General features: G+C 38.9%; 2 non-coding genes across 2 annotated transcripts; both read left to right on the top strand.

Annotated features, from left to right (window-relative positions):
• Window positions 1-19,675: 19,675 nt before the first annotated feature.
• On the top strand, window positions 19,676-19,782 carry LOC121213383 (small nucleolar RNA R71). Its single transcript, XR_005908764.1, has one exon. It is a non-coding gene; the product is annotated as a small nucleolar RNA R71 (small nucleolar RNA).
• A 7,197-nt stretch (window positions 19,783-26,979) lies between these two features.
• On the top strand, window positions 26,980-27,085 carry LOC121213477 (small nucleolar RNA R71). The gene has a single exon (XR_005908858.1). It is a non-coding gene; the product is annotated as a small nucleolar RNA R71 (small nucleolar RNA).
• The last annotated feature ends 824 nt before the right edge of the window (window positions 27,086-27,909 follow it).

Raw genomic sequence — 27,909 nt, 5'->3', positions numbered from 1 at the left:
GTGTAAATTTGGATAGCCATGCGAAAATGGCTTAAATATAGTTTGATCATAGCTTTATAATTGTTTTGTATGTTGTCCGTCGAGAGGTATGGAAATGTTGGTAACGGTTAGCCATGGGAATGGTTATTCATGATCATTTTTGGAATATGTATGACAAACTCTAGTTGATCCATGGAGGATCATGAAATAGGTAAAGTTTACCTTAAAAATAGATGCTGGCAGCAGTAGTGATGTGGATGTGAAAAATCACTAAAAATATTAGGAATGGAATTAAATAGTGAATAAATTATGTAATCGAACCTTGATGAATCTATTTTCATAGGAAAGTAACGAAACGTTCATATGAACAGTATATTATGAGATGTTAAAGTTTTCGTGAGACAGGGCCAGAATGGTTCCTGGATCCCCTGATCTGACTTTGGAAATTCATTATAAATTAACCAGAGACATTTAGAAGTCATGCCATATATGTATAGATTCCTCTTTGAGTCTAGTTTCTATAAAAACAAACGGCATCAGTATTGAATCCCTGTACCGGGAGATATCCAAGTCGTAATACGCAAAGGTCAGTGTAGTCGATTCCTGTAACAGGGGAGAATTTGACTAATAAACTGTACTAATTGGCCCGACCAAAAATTCTAGAAAAAAATTTGTAGATGTATATATGAGTCTAGTTTTAGGGAAAAATCATAAAACTGATTTTCGAGTTGTGAAACTCAAGATATGATTTTTAAGGTGACAGTGACGCAGTTAGCCAGCTTGCCTGGAAAATTTTAAAATGGATTGTGCAAAGAAGTGATTTAAGTCTGCAAACCCCTCGTGTCCGACTCTGGCAACGGACTCGAGTACGGGGTGTTACAATTTTATTGGTATCAGAGTTACGGTTTAGTCGATTCTAGGACTACCGTAATGCGTTGGGTTTAGCTATACATGCCATTTTAGGTGATTATTTGATAGTGTGGTGATTTCTCACATTTGCAAAGGTGTTTTTTTTATAGTAATGGATCCCGATCCCGACCGAGCGGTAGCTGATGATCTTGAGAGTGTAGCGCCTGCTCCCGCACAAGGGACAGTGCCAGCGGACTCTCAACCTAATGCTAGTAATCCGAATGATGAGGCTAGATAAGCTTTCTATAGCGTGATGAATGATTGGTTCAGCCAATACATTCGAACTAATACGGCTGTTCCACAACCTCCATTCCTAAAAAATACCACCCCCGCACCTACAATACCTCCGGTAACGGACCAAATAAGGTCAAATAAGCCCCCAGTTGACAGAATCCGAAAACACGGGGCTACTGAATTTAAAGCTACGGACAGCGATGATGCCGAGCAAGCTGAATTTTGGTTGGACAACACTATCCGGGTACTCGACGAGCTATCTTGCACACCCGATGAGTGCCTAAAGTGTACTATCTCCTTGCTACGTGATTCTGCCTACTATTGGTGGAATACATTGACTTCTGTTGTGCCTAGAGAGCAAGTAACTTGGGAATTCTTCCAAACCGAGTTTCGAAAGAAGTATATCAGTCAGAGATTCATTGACCAAAAACGGAAGGAATTTCTTGAACTTAAACAAGGTTCCATGTCGGTTACTGACTATGAACGAAAGTTTGTAAGGCTTAGCCGGTACGCACGAGAATGCATTTCCTCAGAAGCCGTAATGTGTAAACGTTTCGAGGATGGATTGAATTATGATATAAAGCTGTATGTTGGCATTTTGGAAATCCGAGAATTTGTGGCACTTGTCGAGCGAGCTTGCAAAGCCGAGGAGCTCAGTATGGAGAAAAGAAAAGCTGAGGCGGGAGCAAGGGAGTTTCGTAAGAGGTCTTCGGGGAAGCCCTTCCCACAGTCATCGAAGAAATTTAGAGATGGCTTAGGCCGGTCTAGAGACACTTCGGGCTTTTCTAGACGAGATCGCGATCGACCCCTTTCGAGTGCACGAGTCACTTCGGTCGCCAGTGTGGGAAATGATCGTCGAGATAGAACGGAGTGCCAGTATTGTGGCAAATGGCATTCTGGAAGTTGTAGATTCCATGACCGCTCCTGCTACAAGTGCGGGTCAGTTGACCACTTTATCAAAGATTTCCCGAGATTGTCTGAACAGAATGTAAATCAGAGTGGGAAACCAAGTGCTACCACTGCTCGAGGTAGACCATCTAGAAACACGGGAAATGCTAGTGGTGGTCAGAGAGGATCTAGAGATGCTGCGACCAGATCTGAGGCTCGTGCTCCTGCTAGGGCTTATGCTATACGCGCACGCGAGGATGCTTCCTCGCCAGATGTTATTACCGGTACTTTTACTCTCTTTGATACTAATGTGATTACTTTGATTGACCCTGGTTCTACTCATTCTTATATATGCGAAACCTTAGCATCCAGTAAGACTTTACCTATTGAGTCTACTGAGTTCATAATTCGGGTGTCAAATCCCTTGGGTCGTTACGTGCTTGTCGACAAAGTGTGTAAGAAATGCCCCCTAGTAATTCGAGATTCCTGTTTTCCAGCGGACTTGATGCTTTTGCCGTTTGATGAATTTGATGTTATTCTTGGTTTGGATTGGTTGACCGCGCATGATGCGGTTGTGAATTGCAAAAGCAAGACTATTGATTTGAGGTGCGCAAATAACGAGATAATCCGAGTTGAGTCTACGGACTTAAAGGGGTTGCCAGCTGTAATATTAGCAATGTTGGCCCAGAAATATGTAAGAAAAGGGTGCGAAGCATACCTTACGTATGTACTTGATGACAAAGAAATAGAAAAGAAACCCGAATCTGTGCCAGTGGTTTGTGAATACCCGGATGTTTTTCCTAAAGAATTACCGAGTTTACCACCTGTTCGGGAGGTAGAGTTTGGTATTGAGCTTGTACCTGGAACTACGCCAATTTCGATAGCTCCGTATCGTATGGCACCAACCGAGTTAAAAGAATTGAAAGCTCAGTTGCAAGAGTTGACGGATAGAGGTTTCGCTCGACCAAGTTTCTCACCTTAGGGTGCACCAGTATTGTTTGTGAAAAAGAAGGACGGAACCATGAGGTTGTGCATTGACTATCGTCAGCTGAATAAAATGACGATAAAGAATAAATATCCGTTACCGCGTATTGATGATTTGTTTGATCAACTAAAGGGAGCTTCAGTGTTTTCAAAGATAGATTTGAGATCGGGTTATTATCAGTTGCGAATTCGCGATTCGGATATACCCAAAACTGCTTTCAGAATGAGATACGGCCACTACGAGTTCTTAGTGATGCCGTTTGGGCTCACTAATGCCCCTGTGGTATTTATGGATTTGATGAATCGGATCTTCAGACAGTATTTGGACCGGTTCGTAGTTGTGTTTATTGATGACATCTTAGTCTATTCAAGAGATGAGATCGAACATGCTGAGCACCTGAGATTAGTGTTGCAAATTTTACGGGATAAGCAGTTATATGCTAAGTTCAGTAAGTGTGAGTTCTGGTTAAGAGAGGTTAGCTTCTTGGGCCATGTGGTATCTACATCGGGTATTCGAGTTGACCCGAGCAAAATTTTAGCCATACTTAACTGGAAGCCTCCGAGAAATATTACTGAGGTTCGGAGCTTTTTGGGACTCGCCGGTTACTACCAACGATTTGTAAAAGGTTTCTCGATGATAGCCACACCCATGACGAAGCTACTTCAAAAAGATATTAAGTTCGAATGGACAGAAAAATGTCAGAAAAGTTTTGATCAACTGAAAACTTATTTGACTGAAGCCCCAATTTTAGTGCAGCCCGAATCAGGCAAAGAGTTTGTCATCTATAGTGACGCCTCCCTACTTGGGTTAGGTTGCGTGTTGATGCAAGAAGGTCGAGTTGTGGCCTATGCGTCGAGACAATTAAAGCCACATGAGAAAAATTATCCGACCCATGATCTCGAATTAGCTGTCATCGTATTCGCCTTGAAAATATGGCGACATTACTTATTTGGTGAGAAGTGCCATGTATTTTCGGATCACAAAAGTCTCAAATATTTGATGACTCAAAGAGACTTAAATCTGCGACAAAAACGTTGGCTTGAGTTGTTGAAAGATTATGAGCTTGTCATTGATTACCACTCGGGAAAGGCTAATGTGGTTGCGGACGCCTTAAGCCGAAAATCACTGTTTGCTTTACGAGCGATGAATGTACACTTGTCTGTTCTACCCGACAATGTGTTAGTAGCTGAATTAAAGGCCAAACCATTATTGATTCATCAAATTCGTGAAGCTCAGAAAGTCGACGATGAATTGGTTGCAAAACGGGCTGAATGTGTTTCGAATATGGAATCCGAATTTCAAATTGATGATGACGATTGTTTGAGGTTCAAAAGTCGGTTGTGTGTTCCAAGAAATTCAGAACTCATTTCGATGATTCTGAATGAAGCCCATTGTAGCCGAATGTCAATTCACCCGGGGAGTACGAAAATGTACAACGATCTGAGACGCCAGTTTTGGTGGAATGGTATGAAATGAGACATTTCTGATTTTGTTTCGAAGTGTTTAATATGTCAGCAAGTAAAGGTGGAACATCAAGTGCCTACGGGTTTACTCCAGCCAATCATGGTACCTAAATGGAAATGGGATCGAGTCACGATGGATTTCGTATCTGGGTTGCCAGTATCGGCAAGTAAGAAAGATGCGATTTGGGTTGTTGTGGATAGACTGACTAAGTCGGCTCACTTTATCCCCGTACGTACGGATTTTTCATTGGATAAACTAGCTGAATTGTATGTTTCTCAGATTGTGAGATTACACAGGGTACCAATTTCTATTGTGTCGGATAGAGATCCGAGATTCACTTCGTGATTTTAGAAGAAATTGCAAGAAGCTTTGGGTACCAAACTGCACTTTAGCATCGCTTTTCACCCCCAAACCGATGGTCAATCCGAGCGGATAATTCAGATACTTGAGGATATGTTGAGATGTTGCATCCTCGAGTTCAGCGGTTCATGGGAACGGTATTTACTTTTGATTGAATTCGCTTACAACAATAGTTTTCAATCAAGTATTAAGATGGCACCTTACGAGGCTTTGTACGGTCGTAAATGTCGTACACCATTGTTTTGGACCGAGCTCGGTGAAAGTAAAATTTTTGGAGTTGATTTGATTAAAGATGCTGAACAGAAAGTAAAGGTAATCCGTGAAAGTCTGAAGGCAGCCACAGATCGTCAGAAATCGTATGTGGATTTGAAACGAAAAGACATTGAATATCAGGTGGGAGATAAAGTGTTTCTTAAAGTTTCGCCTTGGAAAAAGATACTCAGATTTGGCCGTAAGGGCAAGTTGAGCCCGAGATTCATTGGGCCACACGAAATCTCCGAACGAGTTGCTCCGGTTGCGTATAGATTGATTTTGCCCCCTGAACTTGAAAAGATTCACGATGTCTTTAATGTTTCGATGCTTCGACGTTATAGATCCGATCCGTCACATGTGATTAATCCCTCAGAAGTTGAAATTCAATCTGACTTGAGTTATGAAGAAGAACCGATTCGTATCCTAGCTCGTGAAGTGAAAGAGTTGCGAAACAAAAGGGTTCCGTTAGTAAAGGTGTTATGGCTCAAACACGGAGTCGAAGAAGCTACTTGGGAAACCGAGAATGCCATGAAAGAACGATACCCAAACTTATTTACCAGTAAGATTTTCGGGGACGAAAATTTCTTAAGTGGGGGAGAGTTGTGACAGCCCTAAAGCGACCCTAGTAGGAAAGCGGTTTCGAGACCGCTAAACCGAGTCACCAAATTATTTGAATATGATATTTATTGTCTAAAATAAATGTGTGAAAATTTTAAGCTTCGATTTAGTAAATTGCATGTGAATTTAGTCAATAGGACTTATGTGTGACATTTTTGAAATGTGATAGATCAAAACATAAGGACCTATTAGTGCATATTGAAAAAGGGGGGACTTGCATGTCAATTTTTCCCCCCATCTAGTAGTGGCCGGCCATGACATTAGGATGGACAAAGGTTGATGGGCAAAGCATGTCATAGACATGTTGTGTTGGTGCATCATGGGAGGAAACAATAAAATAAAGTTAGTAATAAAGAAATGGAAAAAAGAAAGAAGGTGTGTGATTGTTTCTCCCCCCTCCCCATTGCCGTGAATGTAAGAAAGAAAACAAAAAAAAAGTGTCCATCTTTTTTTTCATTTCTCTTGGCCGAATGTTCTAAGGAAGAAAGGAAACAAGTTGTGTTCTTTGGTTCTTCTTGGCCGGATTGATAGGAGGAAGGAAGGAGTGAAGCAATCGGTCATCTTAGGTCGATATTAAGGTAAGGAAGTTGATACTAGTTCTTGAAATCCTAGTTGATTTTGAGTGAGATATCAAGTTATTGTTGGTAACCCATGTTGAAATTGTGATTTTGGAATAAGTAAGGTTTTCGGCTATGGAGATTAATAAGGGTGATGGTTGTGTTTCATGCTAAATCTAGATGAAAAATGGTAGTTGCTTACATCTTGATGATTATGAGTTTCTTTCTTGGTTCTACCTTAGATCCATGAAGTATATTTTATTTGGTGTTGTTGGAAGTATCGGCCATGGTATATCCATAAGTGTGATTTATGCTTATTGCATGGTAGGTAAGATTTATGTTTTGGATATATGTTTAAATTTGGTTATAATCAAATTTGTGATTCGGCTCTTGCACATATATATATATGATTGCACATGATGTATTGGTATGACCTATATATTATCTCAAGGTATATACTTACACATGATGGTGCTTCGGTTATGGATTAAATGATGGATGCGTATTGAGTTATAATATGTAATGCATTAGTTAGTAAAATGTATGCCATTTATGTGTGGTATTAAGTATATAATCGGCCTCAACATAGACATGCATATTCGGCCATAGGAAGAAGATTGGTGTTGCATGTATTCGGTTAGAGGCAAGCATATTGATGCTTTTGTCTTGGCTTAGAAAATTCGGCCAAGGGGGAATATTAGCTAAAATGTTGAGTTTGATTCATGATTCCATATATATATGTGACTCTAATGCCTAAAGTATATATGGGCTAAGTACCTTGAGGTTTTCTTTTGATGTTCGAATGAATTGTATTAAATTGCTTGATGTGATTAAAAATGCATATGACCATTATGTAGTTGAGCTAGAAGGTGGCCATATGACCAATCAAACTCCTTGTCATATTCGGCCATAAGGTAGCATAATGAGACTTTAATAAGTTAGATTTGTTTGAATTAGCTCAAGAGCTTAGAGGACCACAGTTGGATAAGGGAAAGGAAAAAGTTATCGAATAGCCGCTGAAAACGTTCGACCACATCCGAGGTAAGTTCTTGAGTAATAGAGCTTAAATTATGATTTGATTAGATCATGTTTTAAGCAAATCAAAATCATGCTCTTTGTGTGTGGCTATTGAGCCGAAATTGCAAGAGTGATAAGTGTCTTGTGTTTGAGTTTTGCTAATGAAAATGAAATACGAATGTGGCATGATTTATTGTTAAATGTGCATGGTTATTCGAATGATGTCCGGGCTAAGTCCCGAAGGCTTTGTGCTAAGTGACCATATCCGGACTAAGATCCGAAGGCATTTGTGCGAGTTACTAAATCCGGGTTAAGTCCCGAAGGCATTTGTGCGAGTTACTATAACCGGGCTATGTCCCGAAGGCATTTGAACGAGTAGCTATATCCGGTTAAATTCCGAAGGTACGTGATTTGGGAATGAATGATCTTGCTGTAAAAATTTCAGTTAATACGCTTGTAACATCCCAACATTGAGGTATGTTTCGTATGTGCTTTGAATTAGTTGAGCCCTTACAAATAAGTATTCGCTCAGTTGATAAATGAGCTACCGGCCTTTGGCTAAGTTGATCTTTGTGTATGAATAAAAGGGTTGGTAATGTGAAGTAAGTATGATATTGAAAATTTGTGCATATGAAATTATCCGTTTAGCTACATGAATGCTATACTTTGGTTGTGTCTAAATTCTTTGCTCAAAACTTACTAAGCATTTAATGCTTACTCCGTTTCTTTGATTCTCTGTTTTATAGATTTTGGTTCTTCAGCTATCGGACTCAGGATTTTGAAGTCGAAGTCGCCCACACTATCAAAGCTCCTTTTGGTATACTTTTGGTTGAACTTTGAAATGGCATGTATAGGACTACCCTTTTGTTGTTGGTCATGTACCCTTCGGTTTTGTGTAAATTTGGATAGCCATGCGAAAATGGCTTAAATATAGTTGATCATAGCTTTATAATCGTTTTGTATGTTGTCCGTTGAGAGGTATGGAAATGTTGGTAACGGTTAGCCATGGGAATGGTTATTCATGATCATTTTTTGAATATGTATGACAAACTCTAGTTGATCCATGGAGGATCATGAAATAGGTAAAGTTTACCTTAAAAATAGATGCTGGCAGCAGTAGTGATGTGGATGTGAAAAATCACTAAAAATATTAGGAATGGAATTAAATAGTGAATATATTATGTAATCGAACCTTGATGAATATATTTTCATAGGAAAGTTACGAAACGTTCATATGAACCGTATATTATGAGATGTTAAAGTTTTCGTGAGACAGGGCCAGAACGGTTCCTGGATCCCCTGTTCTGACTTTGGAAATTCATTATAAATTAACCAGAGACATTTAGAAGTCATGCCATATATGTATAGATTCCTCTTTGAGTCTAGTTTCTATAGAAAGAAACGGCATCAGCATTGAATCCCTTTACAGGGAGATATCCAAGTCGTAATGCGTAAAGGTCAGTGTAGTCGATCCCTGTAACAGGGGAGAATTTGACTAATAAACTTTACTAATTGACCCCGACCAAAAGTTCTAGAAAAAAATTTGTAGATGCATATATGAGTCTAGTTTCAGGGAAAAATCACGAAACTGATTTTCGAGTTCTGAAACTCAAGATATGATTTTTAAGGTGACAGTGACGCAGTTAGCCAGCTTGCCTGGAAAATTTTAAAATGGATTGTGCAAAGAAGTGATTTAAGTCTGCAAACCCCTCGTGTCCGACTCCGGCGACGGACTCGGGTACGGGGTGTTACATCGTACCCTATTCCGGCGACAGATACGGGTAAGGGGTGTTACAAAAATAGTTAGGTTTAGTCTCTTCAAATCTCTTCCTTGGATGGTCAACCACAATTAGTGGAATTTGAGCTGATTTTTGCTTGATTTTTATGCAAATTAAATGCCATAATAACTTCGCACTGAGACTCGTTCAATCGTAAATCTTCGAGCAAATCTCTAATTTCTTCAACAATGCAAGGACCTTGTGTAATTAAACCACAAAGTGACTTAAAAGAACAGCCATGTGTAGTCGAATTTGGGTTGACTTGGTCTTCAATTTGGACGGTTTTGTAAGCCAACAAAGCTATCAGACCTATCCAAAATAAATTAATAAGTTAAAGGACCAAAGAATAAAATTTAACCAAATTAAATAATTAATTAAAACCTAAATTATTAATGAAATATTTTAAAATGAATTATTAAATATAATTTTTTATTTTTTTATTTAATTTAATCATGCATGGCCCATTTTATGTCTTAAAAATATAATATGCTCAAATCAATATAAAATAAGTCATTTTATGCATGAAAACTATCTAATAAAGCATAAAATCCCATTTTAATAATTTCTATGTCCTAATTTCATATTTTCACATATTTTATTAATTTATTAAACAATTACTCAGTTTTAACAATGAATTTAGGTAAAAAGGTGATAAATTGCATAGGAAAAATCCTATATATTTTTCAGTTTATACCAACCCTGGTAGAATTACTTTTCAACATCACAAGAGTATCCTCATCAAGTGGTTGTTTGGATCCATTTGTCAGGGTTCTCTAGGGCCATGTATAAGTGGAGTTTATTAAAAGCCGTGAGTAATATTATTGGTCAGGTGATTAAGGTAGATGATAGTATTGATAATAGGACTCGAGATTGTTCCACTCGTTTGGCTATTAGTATTGATCTTAGACAACCCCTCATTCTGAAGAATCATGTTTATGGAAAGATTCAAAGAATAGAATAGAAGGGATTACCTAATGTTTTTTTTACTGTGGCCTATTTGGGAACATTAAGAAAACCTATCCTAACACTAGTTGAGAGAAGGAGAAGAATAATGAGGATAAAATTCTATTTTTTAAGCAACCTTCAATGATGGAATTGAACCGTATGGCTAAGGAAGAGGCTTTTGGTCGTAGATGGTGGTTTCCCAGAACCTTTAGCAGCCATCAAAAAAGCTTATGAATATTGTGATGCGTGATATTCGTAACAGATTTTTAAAATTTATAAATGAATCGTGCTTGAGACTAACTTATTATCACGATTAAGGCAAGTGTACGTATCGAGCAGTAGTATAGTTCAGCAAGATCGAATTATCGAACCCAAAGGAACTACGAGTACTAGTATTTACTTCCTTTTTATTATCTAGCCTAAAAATTAAGAGGTTTGGTTATCTAAACTAATTACTAACTAAGAATGGACAGAAAGAAAATTTGGGAAAATACTTTTGCGAAAATTTGATTGATTAAAACAATACCTAAGGAAAATCCACCTAGACTTCACTTGTTATTTGACTCTGAATCAGACGATTTATTCATTTGACTTGATTCATAGAAATCCCGAAGTTATATTATTATCTCTCTCGAGACTAATAACGTCTAACCCTAGGTTGAATAATTGAAATCTCTTTCTAATTAACACCCTAGAATTGCATTAACTCGATCTATGGATTCCCTTATTAGGTTTCACACTAATCTGGCAAAATCTTATCACCCTATCTCTATGCGTGCAATCAACTCCGCTTAATTATGACAAATTTACTCTTAGATAGGGTCTATTCCTCCTCTAAATAAGAGCTTAACTTGAATCAATATCCTGGAATATGAAAGCAAGAATTAAGAACACATAATTAAGAACAAGTCAAATATTTATCATACAATTCAGATAATAATAACAAGATCCGTCTTAGGTTTCATTCCCCTTAGGTATTTAGGGGGTTTAGTTCATACTTATGAAAGAAAACATCTCAAAAGCATAAAGATAACAAAACATAAGAAAACCCAAAACTCCTGAAGGAATTTAAAGGGAGATCCTAAGTCTTGATGATGAATTCGGCTTCTAAGATAGATCAATCAGCTTTCCTTGAGTAATTCCTCGCTTCCTCCACTGCGTCCCCTTTCTAAGTGCCTTATCAGGTGTTTAAATAGGCTTTTGGATGCCTAAGAGCCCTAAAAATTGGCCTTTTCCGAATAGGACTATACTTGGGCTCGACAGGGACACGCTCGTGTGTGATTACTCCAGCCTGTGGCCAAGGCTGTTGAATAGGAACAGGCGTGTAGTCTACCCGTGTAAGTCGTGCTTCAATCCTGCCAAATGGACACGGCCGTGTGACATGCCCGTGTGAGGAAGTCCAGGCCGTGTTGATTTCCCACGTGGGTCCATTTTCTCCATTTTTAGCCCGTTTCTCACTCTTTTTACTCTCCTATGCTCTCCTAAGTATAAAACATGAAATTAAAGGATTAGGAGCGTCGAATTCACCAAATCTAAGGAGAAACTATTCATAAATGGGCTAAGCATGGGATAAAAATATGTATAAATTACGGTTTATCAAATACCCCCACATTTAAGCGTTTGCTTGTCCTCAAGCAAAAATCCTCAACTCATAATCAAAGTAATTTCTTCTCAATTTATAATCCCTATCAATAATATCTCAAAATAATCCATAAGTACTCATACATTGAAAATTCAACTAGAAGTACATCGAAGTTTCAAACATTCCAAGTTGAGCATTTTATCATGAAAACATAGGTGTCTCCCCTCATCTAAGTGATTACTTTTGATCAAAATATCACAGAGTTTAACATCCTCACTAAAGATTCACTCAAATCACTCAAGGTGTTTAAGGACATCAATAAAAGCACTCATTAGTCAATATGAAAAGTTATTACCATAGGCTTGCTTGAAAATCAAATCCCCACCACTATAAATTGAACTGATACATCAATCAAAAAGGTCTTTTTAGAGGGTTGTAACGTGGCTTTAGTTAGGGGGTGTGGTCACAAGCTGAAAGAAGATGTTAGAATTGAGATTGAATTGAAAAATTACCTAGCTAGAAAAATAACTAGTCATCAGTTGAATACAAGTGGGCTTCTTCTCAGAATATGGAATTAACACTCAAGCTCAAAAATGACGAATTACTACTAATATGCATGTAAGTATTTTTTTTAGAACAAGTCAAATATTTAGAAGCACAAAACATGACTAAGTAATTTGTTCAAATCAAATCTCGACAAAAATAGGGATCAAATTAGAGGATTTCAATAATAATGGGTTATGGGTTAATATTGAGGGTAAATCAATTAATGGGTTGTTAGGCTCAAAAGGGGTTCACTAAGGGTTAATTATGGAGGTAGGCTTTTGTAGAGTGAATGGGTTAAACCTAAGTGCCTTTATCATCTTGACATATCAAATCAAATGGTGATGTGTGATATTTGTAACAGGTTTTAAAGATTTATAAATGAAACATTCTTGAGATTAACTTATTATCATGATTAAGGCAAGTGTACCTATCGAACAGTAGTATAGTTCAGCAAGACTGGATTGTCGAACCCAAAGGAACTACAAGTACTTTATTTACTTCCTTTTATTATCTAGACTAAAATTTCAGAGGTTTGGTTGTCTAAACTAATTACTAACTAAGAATGAACAGAAAGAAAAACTTCGAAAAATACTTTTGGGAAAATTCGATCAATTGAGACAATACCTAAGGACAAATCCACCTAGACTTCACTTGTTATTTAACTCTGAATCAGACAATTTATTCATTTGACTTGATCCGTAGAAATCCCGAAGTTATATTATTGTCTCTCTCGTGACTAATAACGTCTAACCCTAGGTTGAATAATTGAAATCTTTTTCTAATTAACACCCTAGAATTGCATTAACTCGATCTATGGATTCCCTTATTAGGTTTCACCCTAATCCAGCAAAATCTTGTCACCCTATCTCTAGGCGCGCAATCAACTCCGCTTAATCATGACAAATTTACTCTTAGACAGGGTCTATTCCTCCTCTAAATAAGAGCTTAACTTGAATCAATATCCTGGAATATCAAAACAAGAATTAAGAACACATAATTAAGAACAAATCAAATATAATAATAACAAGATCTGTCTTAGGTTTCATTCCCCTTAGGTATTTAGGGGTTTAGTTCATACTTATGAAAGAAAACATCTTAAAATTATAAAGATAACAAAACATAAGAAAACCCAAAACTCCTGAAGGAACTTGAAGGGAGATCTCTAGTCTTGATGATGAATCCGGCTCTTGAGATAGATCAATCGGCTTTCCTTGAGCAATTCCTTGCTTCCTACTCTGCATCCCCCTTTCCTAAGTGCCTCTTCAAGTGTTTAAATAGGCTTTGGAATGCCTAAGAGCCCTAAAAATTGGCCTTTTTCGAATTGGACTAAACTTGGGTTCGGCAGGGACACGCCCGTGTGCAATTACTGAAGGCCGTGGTTAAGGCTGTTAAATGGGCACAGGCATGTGATCCACCCGTGTAAGTCGTGCTTCGATCCTGCCAAATTGACATGATCGTGTGAGGAAGTCCAGGCCGTGTTGTTTTCCCATGTGGGTCTATTTTCTCTGTTTTTGGCCCATTTCTCGCTCTTTTTACTCTCCTATGCTCTCCTAAGTATAAAACATGAAATTAAAGGATTAGAAGCATCGAATTGACCAAATCTAAGGAGAAACCATCCATAAATGCGTTAGGCATGGGGTAAAAATATGTATAAATTACGGTTTATCAAATACCCCCACACTTAAGCATTTGCTTATCCTCAAGCAAAACCCTCAACTCACAATCAAAATAAATTCTTCTTAACTTATAATTCTTATTAATAATATCTCAAAATAATCCATAAGTAATCATACATTGAGAATTTGACTGAAAGAACATCAAAGTTCCAAAACATTCCAAGTTGAGTATTTTATCATGAAAGCATAGGTGTCTCCCCTCATCTAAGTAATTACCTTCGACTCAAAATATCACAGAGTTTCACATCCTCACTAAAGATTCACTCAAATCACTCGAGGTGTTTAAGGACAATACATGAAACACTCAATAGTCAATAATGAAAAGTCATTACCATAGGCTTGCATGAAAATCAAGTCTCCACCACTATATATTGAAATGAACATCAATCAAAAGGTCTTTAAAGGGTTGTAACATGGCTTTGGTTAGGGGGTGTGGTCACAAGCTAAAAGAAAAGGTTAGAATCGAGATTTAATTGAAAAATTTCCTAACTAGAAAAAGTAATTAAACATCAATTGAGTACAAGTGAGCTTCTTCTCAGAAGATGGAATTTAGATACTGCGGCTCAACACTACCGAATTACTACTAATATGTAAGTATGATTTTTTTAGAGCAAGTCAAATACATAGAAGAGCAAAACATAACTAAGCAATTAGTTCAAATCAAATCTCGACAAAAATAGGGATCAAATTAGGGGATTTCAACAATAATGGTTTATGGGTTACTATTGAGGGTAAATCAATTAATGGCTTGTTAGGCTCAAACGGGTTTACTAAGGGTTAATTATGAAGCGAGGCTTTTGTGGATTGAGTGGGTTAAACCTAAGTCCCTTTATCATTTCAACATATCAAATCAAATGGTGTGGTCTTGATATGCATAGTTAAACAAGCTCTAGAATAACAATTCAATACTGACGCACTCAAAGCAATAATAAAAGTGAGCATGAAAGAAATAGTAGGTGCTCTAAAGGCTCAAAATCTCACAAAAATTATGGCTTTTTGATGTTTAAACCTGTGAATTTTAACTCAAGATAATACGTAAACTTGGGAGAAACAACCTATAAAATTTTAAATTCGAAAGTCAACTTATCATGCTTGATTCTTTAATATATTATAGTTTAAACAATCAATGCATGAATGCCTAAGTTTTAATTCAAGACATATCAATACAAATCATAAATTAGTCAAAATTCATTCTAATCATGGCATGAGAAGATCACATGAGAATAAGACACAATTCAGGGATTTCTAATGACGATATGAAAGACCCCCCACACTTAAGATGTACATTGCCCTCAATGTACAAAGATAGATATATTGAAAAAGATAGATTGATAATCATAAGATAGGGAGAGAAGTGAAACTTCCTGAATGATGAATGAACTCCTTGAATTGGGGTTATGGAGAATAATCGGCCAAAGCAATGATGAGGGTGAAGGAGGATACTCCGGTGGTGGTAGAGGTTGGGCTCCACAAATGCTGCGCCAAAAGAATATTATATCTCAAGTTGGCTATTGTTGTGGTCGAGCAGGGCATGGCAGTCGTGGAGAACCTTTCTTAGTGGAGTTTCAAGTTCCTGAGTAATAGTGAGCTTTGGAGCTTTTTATAATTGTGATAGAATCAGGAACTCTTTTAGGAAATATATAAGGAAGAATAAGTACTCGTAATGAATTAGCCGAAATTAAAAATTGTAAAATAATAATTATAAAACCTAATAAAAATAAGGCCAAAGAAAAATAAAAAGTAGTCTTAAATGAAAATAAAAGGAACAACATAAAATAAGAAATACAAGTTTTTAAACATCTTCATCGCCAGATGGTTCGCGAGGTGGGGGTGGCGATGAGATATGGAAGTGCTGACAAATCTGCTGTAGAGTAGCATCAATGTTATCGAAGCACCGAAAACACTTCTACTCGAATCAAGTAAGGTGCTCAAAGATGTCAGTGTATGAAGCCACCACATGAACTGGACGATGAGGAGGTGGTGGCTGAGACGGTGGGTCCTCGTGACATGGAGGGACAATATCAGTAATGCCCTCGAGGTCTTCCTCCTCGATGGACTGGGTTAGGCGATACTGAGGAAGGTGGGTTCCTCGGCGCTTCTCGATCATCCTCATATGTAACCGCTGTGTTGAGGAGCCCGAAGTGTTGAGGCAACCGAGTTACGTGGTGGCGAATGGCAAGGGCAATGAAGTAGGTGAGGTCGAAGATGTGCCCATTCGCAATACTCCATAGAAAGTACGTGTCGTGAGTGTTGACGACGCCAGTGCTCTCTCGCCGACCTGTCAAAGTGTGTCCTAAGATGGCGTATAGGTATCTCAAGGAGGGAGAGAGAGCCGATGTCTTGGAGCAGCTGGGATCGTAGGAAGCCAAGCTAGGGACCAAAGTATCCCAACACTTCGAAGGGGAGTAGTGGATATGGCTATGGAGGGTGTTGAGCTCTTTGTCTTCCATGAACTCCTCTGTATAAAGGCCCAAAGCGATACCGAACTCAGGCACACTTAACTGGTGGACTAAACCACCAAGGTAGAACTGGACCATTCCAGGGTCATCGAAGTTGTTCATGACATCTTGAACATGGAAGGTCAAACAAAGTTCAAGTGTAAGCTCAAGGTACGTCAGCTCGATGATCGCAAAGAAGAGGTCCCATGGATCGGTTGTCAAGATGGCTCAGACATCGTCAGCCAACTAAACTTGTTCAAGCGCGGTCCAGTCAATGCAGTGGCCCACACCTAAAGGTCTGGCCCGAAGTATTTGAAAAAGTTACTCCTAATTTCCTGGTGGAAACTGGAGGAAGAGGTGTCAGTTTTTCGAGATGGGACCCGAGGATAACGCTGCTCCTTTTCTCTTCTTCAAGTCGGGAACAACAGTCTTCGTACCACGTTATGATGACATTGTACCTACGTTGAAAATTTGAAACTCAACCAATACGTCCCAAAAATAGCACAGAAGCACAAAACTAAATATGAAGATTTCATGAGACTTACGTAGTGGATGAAGTAAACAAAACTACTAAATGTATCAAGTTATATTGTTATTGGAATAATGTAACAGGAATATGAATGAATGTATATGGGAAGCATAAATTTCATGAAACTAGGAAAAATGAGAAAGTAGAGCATAATGGAGTAACTAAAATAACAAAATTCTTATAAACAAGCAAAAGTATTCTATTATTCTAGCTATGAGAATTCATTTAAAATAGGCACATAGAGCAGAGAAATCATGAAATAAACAAAATATTCAAAGTAGATAGAGAGAAAAGAGTAAAAAAATGCAAAAAGAAAGAACTTGGGGCGTCGAAATCAGTGTTGTAGGCGGTGCACGGGCGTTGGGGGTAGGGCGAGTGGAGTTGCAGCGGCTAGGGTTAGGGATTTTTAGGAAGGGAGATGATGAATAGTGACGGGTTTTTATAGATTTTGGGGCACACGGCCGTGGGACATGCCCGTGTACCCTAATTTTTACCCGTGTGTTTCGTGAATTTTGAATTTAGGCGCGTTTGACGTTCGGCCCACGCCCGTGTTGCTCGGGAGTGTGAGTGCACACGGTCGTCTATCACTTCGTTCGCTTCTCCCACACCTGTGTACATAAGTCCGCACTCGTTTTAACTTGACAGGTTTGCCCATGAATGATGGGCATGGTCGTGCCGCAAGCCCATGCTAGTTTGACAGGTTCGTCCACGGCCATGTCGCATGGCCGTGGCGACTTTATTGCTTCCCGTGTTGGAAAACTTTTGCCCTATTTTTGTACGGCCTAAGGCACGCCCCTGTGGCTGGCCATGTGGCATTTAGAGAGTCTGTGTACCATGATTCGGTTAGTACGTTAAATGTTCAAAACTCAAATTTAAAGAAATTAATACTATTAGTGCTCCGGTTGCCTCCCGAGAAGTGCTTATTTATAGTCTAAGCTCGACTTACTTCTCTGGCGCATGATCATGGTGAATCGAGGAGTTTACACTCCTCATCCCTACTATCAATTTTATCAACATAAGGTTTAAGACAAGTACCATTTACCTTGAACGTGCCAAATTTGGAGTGGTTTACCTCGACCGTACCGTATGGAAAAATACTAATTACCATAAGAGGGGTTTATTGATTTGGTTTAGAAGTGGTGATTCGAGGATCTGCTGCATCGAGTAGTACTTTGTCTCCAACTTTAAGCTAATTTTTGGAAGAATTAAGCTCTTCTTTGCATGGTTTTGGTTTATTGTGTTTTCTCGATTTATGTGTTCGCCATTCATCTAGCTCCTCAATTTGTAACCTTCGTTCTTAATGGATAGGTTCTTTGTTGTTGCTTGGCTTATGTATGTTCTTCAAACCTGTTTTCTTCAAAGAAGGTTGCACAATATGGTTAGTTTTAGCCAAATGATTTGTACAGTCACCTTCAATTTTTGATGTGTTATTCAAATTACGGGCTTGAAGGGTGATTGTTTCATCTCCTACAAAGTGTGAGTTCACCTGTGCCAACATCAATAATTTTCTGACAATCGCTAAAAAGGGCCTTCTTAAAATTAAGGGGATGTTGCTATCCTCCTGTATGTCTAGAACAACGAAATCAACTGGGAATATAAAGTTGTCGATTTTAAGGAGTACATCTTCAATAATACCCCTAGGAAATCTGATAGTTTTATCTGTTAATTGAATGCTCATCCTAGTCTGTTTGGGTTTCCCTAGACCTAGTTGCTTAAATAATTTGTAAGGCATAACATTGATACTAGCCCCAAAATCAGCCAACGCATTATTAAAATCTAAACTACCAATTAAACAAGGAATTGTAAAACTCCCAGGATCTTTTAGTTTGTTAGGCAACTTATTCTGTAGAATGGCTGAGCAGACCGCATTTAGCTCCACATGTGATGCTTCATCTAACTTCAGTTGATTTGCTAGAAGCTCCTTTAAAAACTTGACTGGGTTTGGCATCTACAAAAGGGCTTCAATAAATGGTAAGTTAGTATGTAGTTTCTTTAGAAGTTTAAGGAATTTACCAAATTGTTCGTTTGAGTGGTCTTTCCTTGTCGCATTGGGGTATGGCACGCAAGGTTTATATTCTGTAATCACTGGCTTTGGCTCATTGTGGCCTACTTCATCCTTACCTATACTTACCACCGTTTCTAGCCTTGGTTCTGCAACTAGCCCTTCCTCATCTTGAATGGCAATTGTGTTGAGTTGCCCCCTTGGGTTAGATGCAGTGTTGCTTGGCAGGCTACCTTGTGGTCATTTAGAAATCAACTTGGCGAGCTGCCCAATCTGTGTTTCGAGCCCCTAGATTGATTCTTGTTGATTTTTGAGTGCGGTCTCGGTATTTTGAAAATGAGTTTCTGACACTGAGATTAATTTTGTTAGCATCTCCTCAAGGTTTGGTTTTTTCTCTTGTTGGTAGGGTGGTTGTTGGAAGCCTGGAGGTGGTGGTCTCTGATTCCCTTGGCCTCTCCATGAAAAATTAGGGTGGTTCCTCCAACCTGCATTGTAAGTATTGCTATAGGGATTTTTTTGAGATCGAGGATTGTTACCCATGTAATTTAACTGTTAGTTCTCCATGTTATGGCCATAAGGTAGGTATTCTGAACTGCTTGATCCGCCTCCACTTGCTTCACATTGCATTACTGGGTTAACCTATGAAGAACTAAGGAAACCATTAATTTTCTTATTCAAGAGTTCTACCTGATTAGAGAGCATGGTGACCGTATCGATGTTATAAACGCCAGCTATTTTCGTTGGCTTTGTCCTCATGACTTGTCACTGATAGTTAGTCTGTGGCATCTCCACTATAAATTCATAGGCATCTTCAGGTATCTTTTTATTGATGGTTCTTCCAGTAGCTGCGTCAACCATTTGTCGAGTCGAAGGATTCAGGGCATTATAAAAGGTTTGAACCTGTAGCCAAAGCGGTAACCCATGGTGAGGGCATCTTCTCAAGAGGTCCTTGTATCTCTCCCACGCATTGTAGAGTGTTTCTAAATCCGTCTGCACAAAAGAAGAAATATCATTACGTAATTTAGCCATTTTAGTCGGCAGAAAATATTTTAATAAAAACTTTTCGGTCATTTGTTCCCAAGTAGTGATTGCCCCCCGTGGCAACGAGTTCAACCACTGTTTAGCTTTGTTTCTCAATGAAAAAGAGAATAATTGAAGATGAATGGTGTCATTAGAAATTCCGTTAATTTTAAATGTATCAGATAGTTCCAAAAAGTTTGCCAAGTGAGCGTTGGATCCTCGTCCTGCAAACCATCAAACTGAACAAACTGTTGTATCATTTGAATTGTGTTAGGTTTCAGTTCAAAAGTATTTGCGGCTACAGCTGGTCTAACTATGCTTGATTCAGTTCCTGTTAAAGAAGGTTTAGCATAATCATACATAATGCGCAGAGCAGGATTCTGATTAACAGCAATCGCAGGAGGTAGCAGATTTTCTTGGTTTTTAGCCATCTCCTCGGTTGTGGTTGAAGAATCGTCCTCTTACTCGTCCTTTGTGTATCTTAGGCTTCGCCTTATTTCTCTTCGATTTCTATGAGCTGTGCGATCAATCTCACCGTCAAAAAGTAGTGGTCCTGACGGGTTTCTTTTGGTCATAAACTAGAAAAACTTTTCAGAAGGAAATAAGAGAAAAATTAGAAAAGAAAATAAAAATTTAAATTATAATAAAAGTAAAGTGGCTAAAGTAATAAAAATCGAGTTTTCCTAATATTCTAGTTCCCCAGCAACAGTGCCAAAAACTTGATGCGTGATATTCGTAACAAGTTTTAAATATTTATAAATGAAACGTTTTTGAGACTAACTTATTATCACGATTAAGGGAAGTGTACCTATCGAACAGTAGTATAGTTTAGTAAGACCAGATTGTCGAACCCAAAGGAACTACAAGTACTTTATTTACTTTTTATTATCTAGCCTAAAAAATAAAAGGGTTTTGTTTATCAAACTAATTAATTAAACTAAGGAGTCACAGAAAAGAAATTTGGGGAAAATACTTTTTGGAAAAATCGATTGATTAAGACAATACCTAAGGAAAAATCCACCTAGACTTCACTTGTTATTTGACTCTGAATAGAACAATTTATTCATTCAACTTCTTCTGTAGAGATCCCTAAGTTATATTATTATCTCTCTCGAGACTAACAACGTCTAACCCTAGATTGAATAATTGAAATCTCCTTCTAATTAACGCCCTAGGGTTGCATTAACTCGATCTATGGATCCCCTTATTAGGTTTCACCCTAATCCAGCATAATCTTGTCACCCTATCTCTAAGCGCGCAACCAACTCCGCTTAATTATGACAAATTTACTCTTAGACAGGGTCTATTCCTCCTCTGAATAAGAGCTTAACTTGAATCAATATCCTGGAATATCGAAACAAGAATTAAGAACACATAAGTAAGAACAAGTCAAATATTTATCATACAATTCAGATAATAATAACAAGATTTGTCTTAGGTTTCATTCCCCTTAGGTATTTAGGGGTTTAGTTCATACTTATGAAAGAAAACATCTTAAAAGCATAAAGATAACAAAACATAAGAAAACCCAAAACTCCTAAAGGAACTTGAAAGGAGATCTCTAGTCTTGATGATGAATCCAGCTCTTGAGATGGATCAATCGGCTTTCCTTGAGTAATTCCTTGCTTCCTACTCTGTATCCCCCTTTCCTAAGTGCCTCCTCAAATGGTTAAATAGGCTTTCGAATGCCTAAGAACCCTCAAAATTGACCTTTTTCGAATTAGACTAAACTTGGGTTTGGCAGGGACACGCCCGTGTGACATAACCATGTGCGATTACTGAAGGCCGTGGTCAAGGCTGTTGAATGGGCACGAGCTTGTGATCCACCCGTGTAAGTCGTGGTTCGATCCTGCCAAATTGACACGACCGTATGACACGCTCGTGTGAGGAAGTCCAGGTCGTGTTGTTTTCCCTGTGGGTCCATTTTCTCCGTGTTCGGCCCATTTGTCACTCTTTTTACTCTCCTATGCTGTCCTAAGTATAAAACATGAAATTAAAGGATTAGGAGCATCGAATTCACCAAATCTAAGGAGAAACCATCCATAAATACGTTAGGCATGGGGTAAAAATATGTATAAATTACGGTTTATCAAATGGTGTGGTCTTGACATGCATAATCAAGCAAGTTCTAGAATAACAAATCGAAACTGACGCACTCATAATGAAAGTAAGCATGAAAGGAATAAAAGATGCTCTAAAGGCTCAAGATCTCACAAAAATTATGGCTTTTTGATGTTCAAACATGTGAATTTCAACTCAAGATAATACCTAAACTTAAGGAAACAACCTAGAAGTTTTTATTTCTTAAAAAATCAGCTTATCATGCTTGATTCCCTAATGTCTTAAAGTTTAAACAATTAATGCATAAATACCTATGTTTTAATTCCAGACATATCAATAAAAATCATAAATTAATCAAAATTCATTCTAATAGTGATATGCGTGATTCACGTGAAAAAAAGACAAAATTCAAGGATTTCTAATGATGATATAAAAGACCCCCCACACTTAAGATGTACATTGCCCTCAATATACAAAGAAAGATATATTGGCAAAGATAGATTTATAATCATAAGATAGAGAGAGAAGTGAAACTTCTTGAATGATAAATGAACTCCTTAAATTGGAATCATAGAGAATAAACGGCCAAAGCAATGATGAGGGTGGAGGAGGATACTCTGGTGGTGGTAGTGGTTGGGTTCCACAAATGTTGTGCCAAAAGAATATTATATCTCTTGTTGGCTAGGGTCGTGGTCGAGCAGGGCATGGCAGTCGTGGAGAACCTTTCAAGTTCCTAAGTAATAGTGAGCTTTGGAGCTCTTTATAACTGTGATAGAATCAGAAACTTTTTTAGGAAATATATAAAGAAGAATAATTACTCGTAATGAAATAGCTGAAATTAAAAATTGTAAAATAATAATTATCAAACCTAATAAAAATAAGCTTAAAGAAAAAAAAAGTAGTCTTAAAGTAGAATAAAACTAACAACATAAAATAATAAATAAAAGTTTTTAAACATCTTCATCACTAGATGGTTCGCGACGTGGGGGTGGCGACGGGATGTAGAAGTGCTGACAAATCTGTTATATAGTAGCATCAATGTTATCGAAGCACTGAAAACACTGCTGCTCGAATCGAGTAAGGCGCTCAGAGATGTCAGCGTATAAAGTCATCGCATGAACTGGACGAGAGGGGGTGGTGGCTGAGACGGTGGGTCCTCATGACGTGGAGGGACATCATCAGTAATGTCCTTTGGATCCTTCTCCTCAGTGGACTGGACGAGGCGGTACTGAGGAAGGTAGGCGCCACGTCGTTTCTCAATCATCCTCATACTTAGCATGCTCGAGATGCCCTGTGGGGACATCTGGCCGATGAGAGTGTGGGAGGATGATTGGGCTGCTGTGTTGAGGAGCCCGAAGTGCCGAGCTAGTCGAGTCACATAGGGCCAGATAGAGATGACCCCTCTCTTGTGCCGCTCTGTGTAGTGGCGAATGGCAAGGGCAATAAAGTAAGCGAGGTTGATGATGTGCCCATTCGCAATACTCCATAAGAAATAGGCGTCGTGGGTGGTGACGATGCTGGTGCTCTTTCGTCTCCTTGTCAGAGTGTGAGCCTAGATGGCGTGTAGATACCTCAATGATGGTGGGAGAGCCAATGCCTTGGAGTGGCTAGGATCGTAGGTGGCCGAGGCAGGGACGAGGTTCCTCCAGCATTTTGAGGGGGAGTAGTGGATGTGGCGGTGGAGGGTGTTGAGTTTATTATCTTCCATGAATTCCTCCGTGTATAGCCCTACTATAATCCCGAACTCGGGTACGCTCAACTGGCGTACTAAACCACCAAGGTGGAACTGGACCGTTCCAGGATCGTCGAAGTTGGTCATGACGGTCTGAAGATAGAACGTCGAGCAGAGTTCCAATGTGAACTCTAGATACGTCGGCTCGATGATCTCAAAGAAGAGCCCCCACGGGTCAGTTGTCAGGAGGGCTCGGACCACGTCAGCCAAATGAATCTGTTCAAGTGCGGCCCATCAATGCAGCGCCCCACACCTAGGGGTCAGACCCGTAATATCTGATATAATTCCTTCTAGGGTCCCAAGGGAACCTAGAGGAACGGGTGCCTAATCTCCATGGTAGGACCCGAGGATGACGCTGCTCTATTCCTCTTCTTTGAGGTAGGAACAACAGTCTTCTTACCATGTGAGGATGATATTGTACCTACGTTGAAAAATCGAAGTTCAACCAATAGATCCCAAAAATAGTACAGAAGCACAAAACTAAATAGGAATATTTCATGAGACTTATGTAATGGATTAAGTAAACAAAACTACTAAATATATCAAGTTATAGGATTATGGGAATAATGTAATGGGAATATGGATGAATGCATGTGGGTAAGCATAAATTTCATGCAACAAGGAAAAATGAAAAGTATAGCATAATGTAGTAACTAAAATGACAAAATTTTTATAAACAAGCACGGGTATTTTAATATTCTAACTATGAATATTCATTCAAAAAAGTTCAATAGAGTAGAGAAATCATGAAATAAGCAACATATTTAAAGAAAATAAAGAGAAAAGATTAAACAAATGCAAAAGGAAGGAGCTTAGGGCAACGGAATCGGTGTTGTAGGCGGCGCACGGGCTTGGAGGGTAGGGCGTGTGAAGTTGCAGCGGCTAGGGTTAGGGATTTTTGGGGAGGGAGATGAGGAATAGTGAAGGGTTTATATAGATTTTGGGGCACACGACCGTGGGACACGCTGTGTAGCCTAATTTTTGCCCGTGTGTTTCACGAATTTTGAATTTGGGCGCGTCTGACATTTGGCCCATGCCCGTGTTCTTTGGGCGTGTGGGTGCACACGATCGTGTCTTACTTCGTTCACTTCTCCCACGCCTGTGTACATAGGTCCACGTCCGTGTTTGTTTTGACAGTATTGACCACGGGTGGATGGCACGGGCGTGTCGCACACCCGTGCTACATTCTCAATTTCAACCACGGTTTTGAGGCACGGGCATGTCTCACGCCCGTGTTGTTTTGGCAGTTTCGCCCACGACCATATCGCACGGCCATGGCAACTTATCGCATCCCGTGTTGGGAAAAATCTTGCCCTGTTTTCACACGGCCTAATGCATGCCCGCGTGCCTGGCCGTGTGGGCTTTAGCAAGCCTGCATTCCATGATTTGGTTAGTATGTTAGGTGTCAAAAATTAAAATTTAAAGAAATTAACACTATTAGTGCTCGGGTTGCCTCCCGAGAAGCGCTTATTTATAGTCTAAGCTCGACTTACCTCTCTTCTGCATGGTCAAGGTGGTGCGAGGAGTTTACACTCCTCATCCCTGCTATCATCTTTATCAACATAAGGTTTAAGAAGGGTATTGTTTACCTTAAATGTGTCAAATTTGGGATGAAGTACCTCGACTGTACCATATGGAAAAATACTGAGTACCATAAAAGGAATTTCTTCATTAGGTTCAGGAGTGGCAATGCGAGGATCTGTTGCATCTAGTAGTACTTTGTCTCCAACCTTAAGTTGATTTGGTGAGGTATTGAGCTTGTCCTGGTTCAGTTTCGGTTTATCGGGTGTTTTTAGTTTCTGTGTCTGCCATTCATCTAGCTCCTCGATTTGTAGCCTTCGTTTTTCATAGATAGGTCCTTTGTTGTTGTTTGAACACGGCTCATATGTGTTCTTCGAAACTCTTTCCTGCATAGAGGGTGTCATCACATAATCAGTACTAGTAGAATGATTTATACAACCACTTTCAATTTTTGATGTGTTACTTGAATTACGAGCTTGAAGGGTGATCGTTTCATCTTCCACATGAAGTGTGAGTTCACCTGTACCAACATCAATAATGGTTCTAGCCATCACTAAAAAGGGTCGTCCTAAAATTAAAGGTACGTTAGTATCCTCTTCCATGTCTAGAACAACAAAGTCTACCGGGTATATAAATTTATCGATCTTAACAAGAACATCTTTAATGATACCCCTAGGAAATCTAACGGTTTTATCAGCCAATTGAATGCTTGCCCCTAAGTCATCCAATGCATTATGAACATCTAAACTACCAATTAAACAAGGAATCGTAAAACTCCCTAGATCCTTCAAATTTTTGGGTAGCTTATTCTATAATATGGCTGAGCAAACTGCATTCAACTCTACATGCGATGCCTCATCCAACTTTCATTTATTTGTTAAATGCTCCATTAAGAACTTGACTGCGTTTGGCATCTGCGAAAGGGCTTAAATAAACAGTAAGTTAATATGTAGTTTCTTTAAAAGTTTAAGAAATTTACCAAATTGTTCGTTTGATTGATCTTTCCTTGTCGCATTAGGGTATGGCACGTGAGGTTTATATTCTGTACCCACCGACTTTGGGTCATTTTGGCCTACCTCATTTTTACCTTTGCTTACCACCGTTTCTGGCCTTGGTTTTCCAACTAACCCTTCCTCATCTTGAATGGTAATCACATTGAGTTGCTCCCTTGGGTTAGATTTAGTGTTGCTTGGTAGGCTACCTTGCAGTCGTTCGAAAATCAACTTAGCGAGCTATCCAATCTGAGTTTTGAGCCCCTGGTTGATGCTTGTTGATTTTTGAGTGTCGTCTCAGTATTCTGAAAACGAGTTTCTAACATCGATATGAATTTGGTTAGCATCTTCTCAAGGTTTGGATTTTTCTTCTGCTGGTACGGGGGTTGCTAAAAGCCTGGATGGGGTGGTGGTCTCTGATTTCCTTGGCCTCCCCATGAAATTTTTGGGTGGTTCCTCCAACCTGCATTGTAAGTCTTGTTATAAGGATTGTTTTGAGATCAAGGATTGTTACCCATGTAATTTAACTACTCGTTCTACATGCTGTGGTCATAAGGTGGGTATTCTGAACTGCTTGATCCACCTCTACTTGCTTCACACTGCATTACTAGCTGAACCTGTGAGGAACTAAAAAAACCATCAATTTTCTTATTTAAGAGTTTTACCTGAATAGAGATCATGGTAACCGAATCGACGTTATAAACGTCGGCTGTTTTCGTTGGCTTTGTCCTCATGACTTGCCACTGATACTTATTTAGTGACATCTCCTCTATAAATTCATAGGCATCTTCAGGTGTCTTATTATTCATGGTTCCGCCAGCAGCTGCGTCAACCATCTGCCGAGTCGAAGGGTTCAGGCCATTGTGAAACGTTTGGACCTATAGCCAGAGTGGTAACCCATGGTAAGGGCATCTTCGGAATATGTCCTTGTATCTCTCCCATGCATCGTAGAGTGTTTTTAAATCCATCTGCACAAAAGAAGAGATATCATTATGTAATTTAGCTGTTTTAGCAGGTGAAAAATATTTTAATAAAAACTTTTCGATCATTTGTTCCCAAGTAGTGATTGATCCTCATGGCAACAAGTTCAACCATTGTTTAGCCTTCTTCCTCAACAAAAAAGGGAATAACTGAAGGCGAATGGCGTCATCAGAAACGCCATTAATTTTAAATGTATCACATAGTTCCAAAAAGTTTACCAAGTGAGCGTTGGGATCTTCGTCTTGCAAACCATCAAACTGAACAAACTATTGGATCATTTGAATGGTGTTAGGTTTCAGTTCAAAATTATTTGCAGCAACAGTAGGCCTAACTACGCTCGATTTACTGGATCAGCAGCAATCGCAGGAGGTAGCGGATTTTCTTGGTTTTCAACCATCTCCTTGGTTGTGGTTGAAGTATCGTCCTCTTGCTCGTCCTCTGTGTATCTTAGGCTTTGCCTTCTTTCTTGTCGTTTTTATGAACTGTGCAGTCGATCTCACCGTTAAAAAGTAGTGGTCCTGACAGGTTTCTTCTGGTCATAAACTAGAAAAACCTATCAGAAGAAAATAAATGAAAAATTAGAAAAGAAAATAAAAATTTAAGTTGCAATAAAAGTAAAATGGCTAAAGTAATAAAAATCGAGTGTTCCTAATATCCTAGTTCCCCAACAACGACGCCAAAAACTTGATGCGTGATATTCGTAACAGGTTTTAAATATTTATAAATGAATCGTTCTTGAGACTAACTTATTATCACGATTAAGGCAAGTGTCCCTATCGAATAGTAGTATAGTTCAGCAAGATCGGATTGTCGAACCCAAAGGAACTACGAGAACTAGTATTT

The sequence above is a fragment of the Gossypium hirsutum genome, chromosome A13 (assembly GCF_007990345.1).
Source record: "Gossypium hirsutum isolate 1008001.06 chromosome A13, Gossypium_hirsutum_v2.1, whole genome shotgun sequence".
Taxonomy (NCBI): domain Eukaryota; kingdom Viridiplantae; phylum Streptophyta; class Magnoliopsida; order Malvales; family Malvaceae; genus Gossypium; species Gossypium hirsutum.
This window is presented reverse-complemented; position numbering and strand designations above follow the sequence as displayed.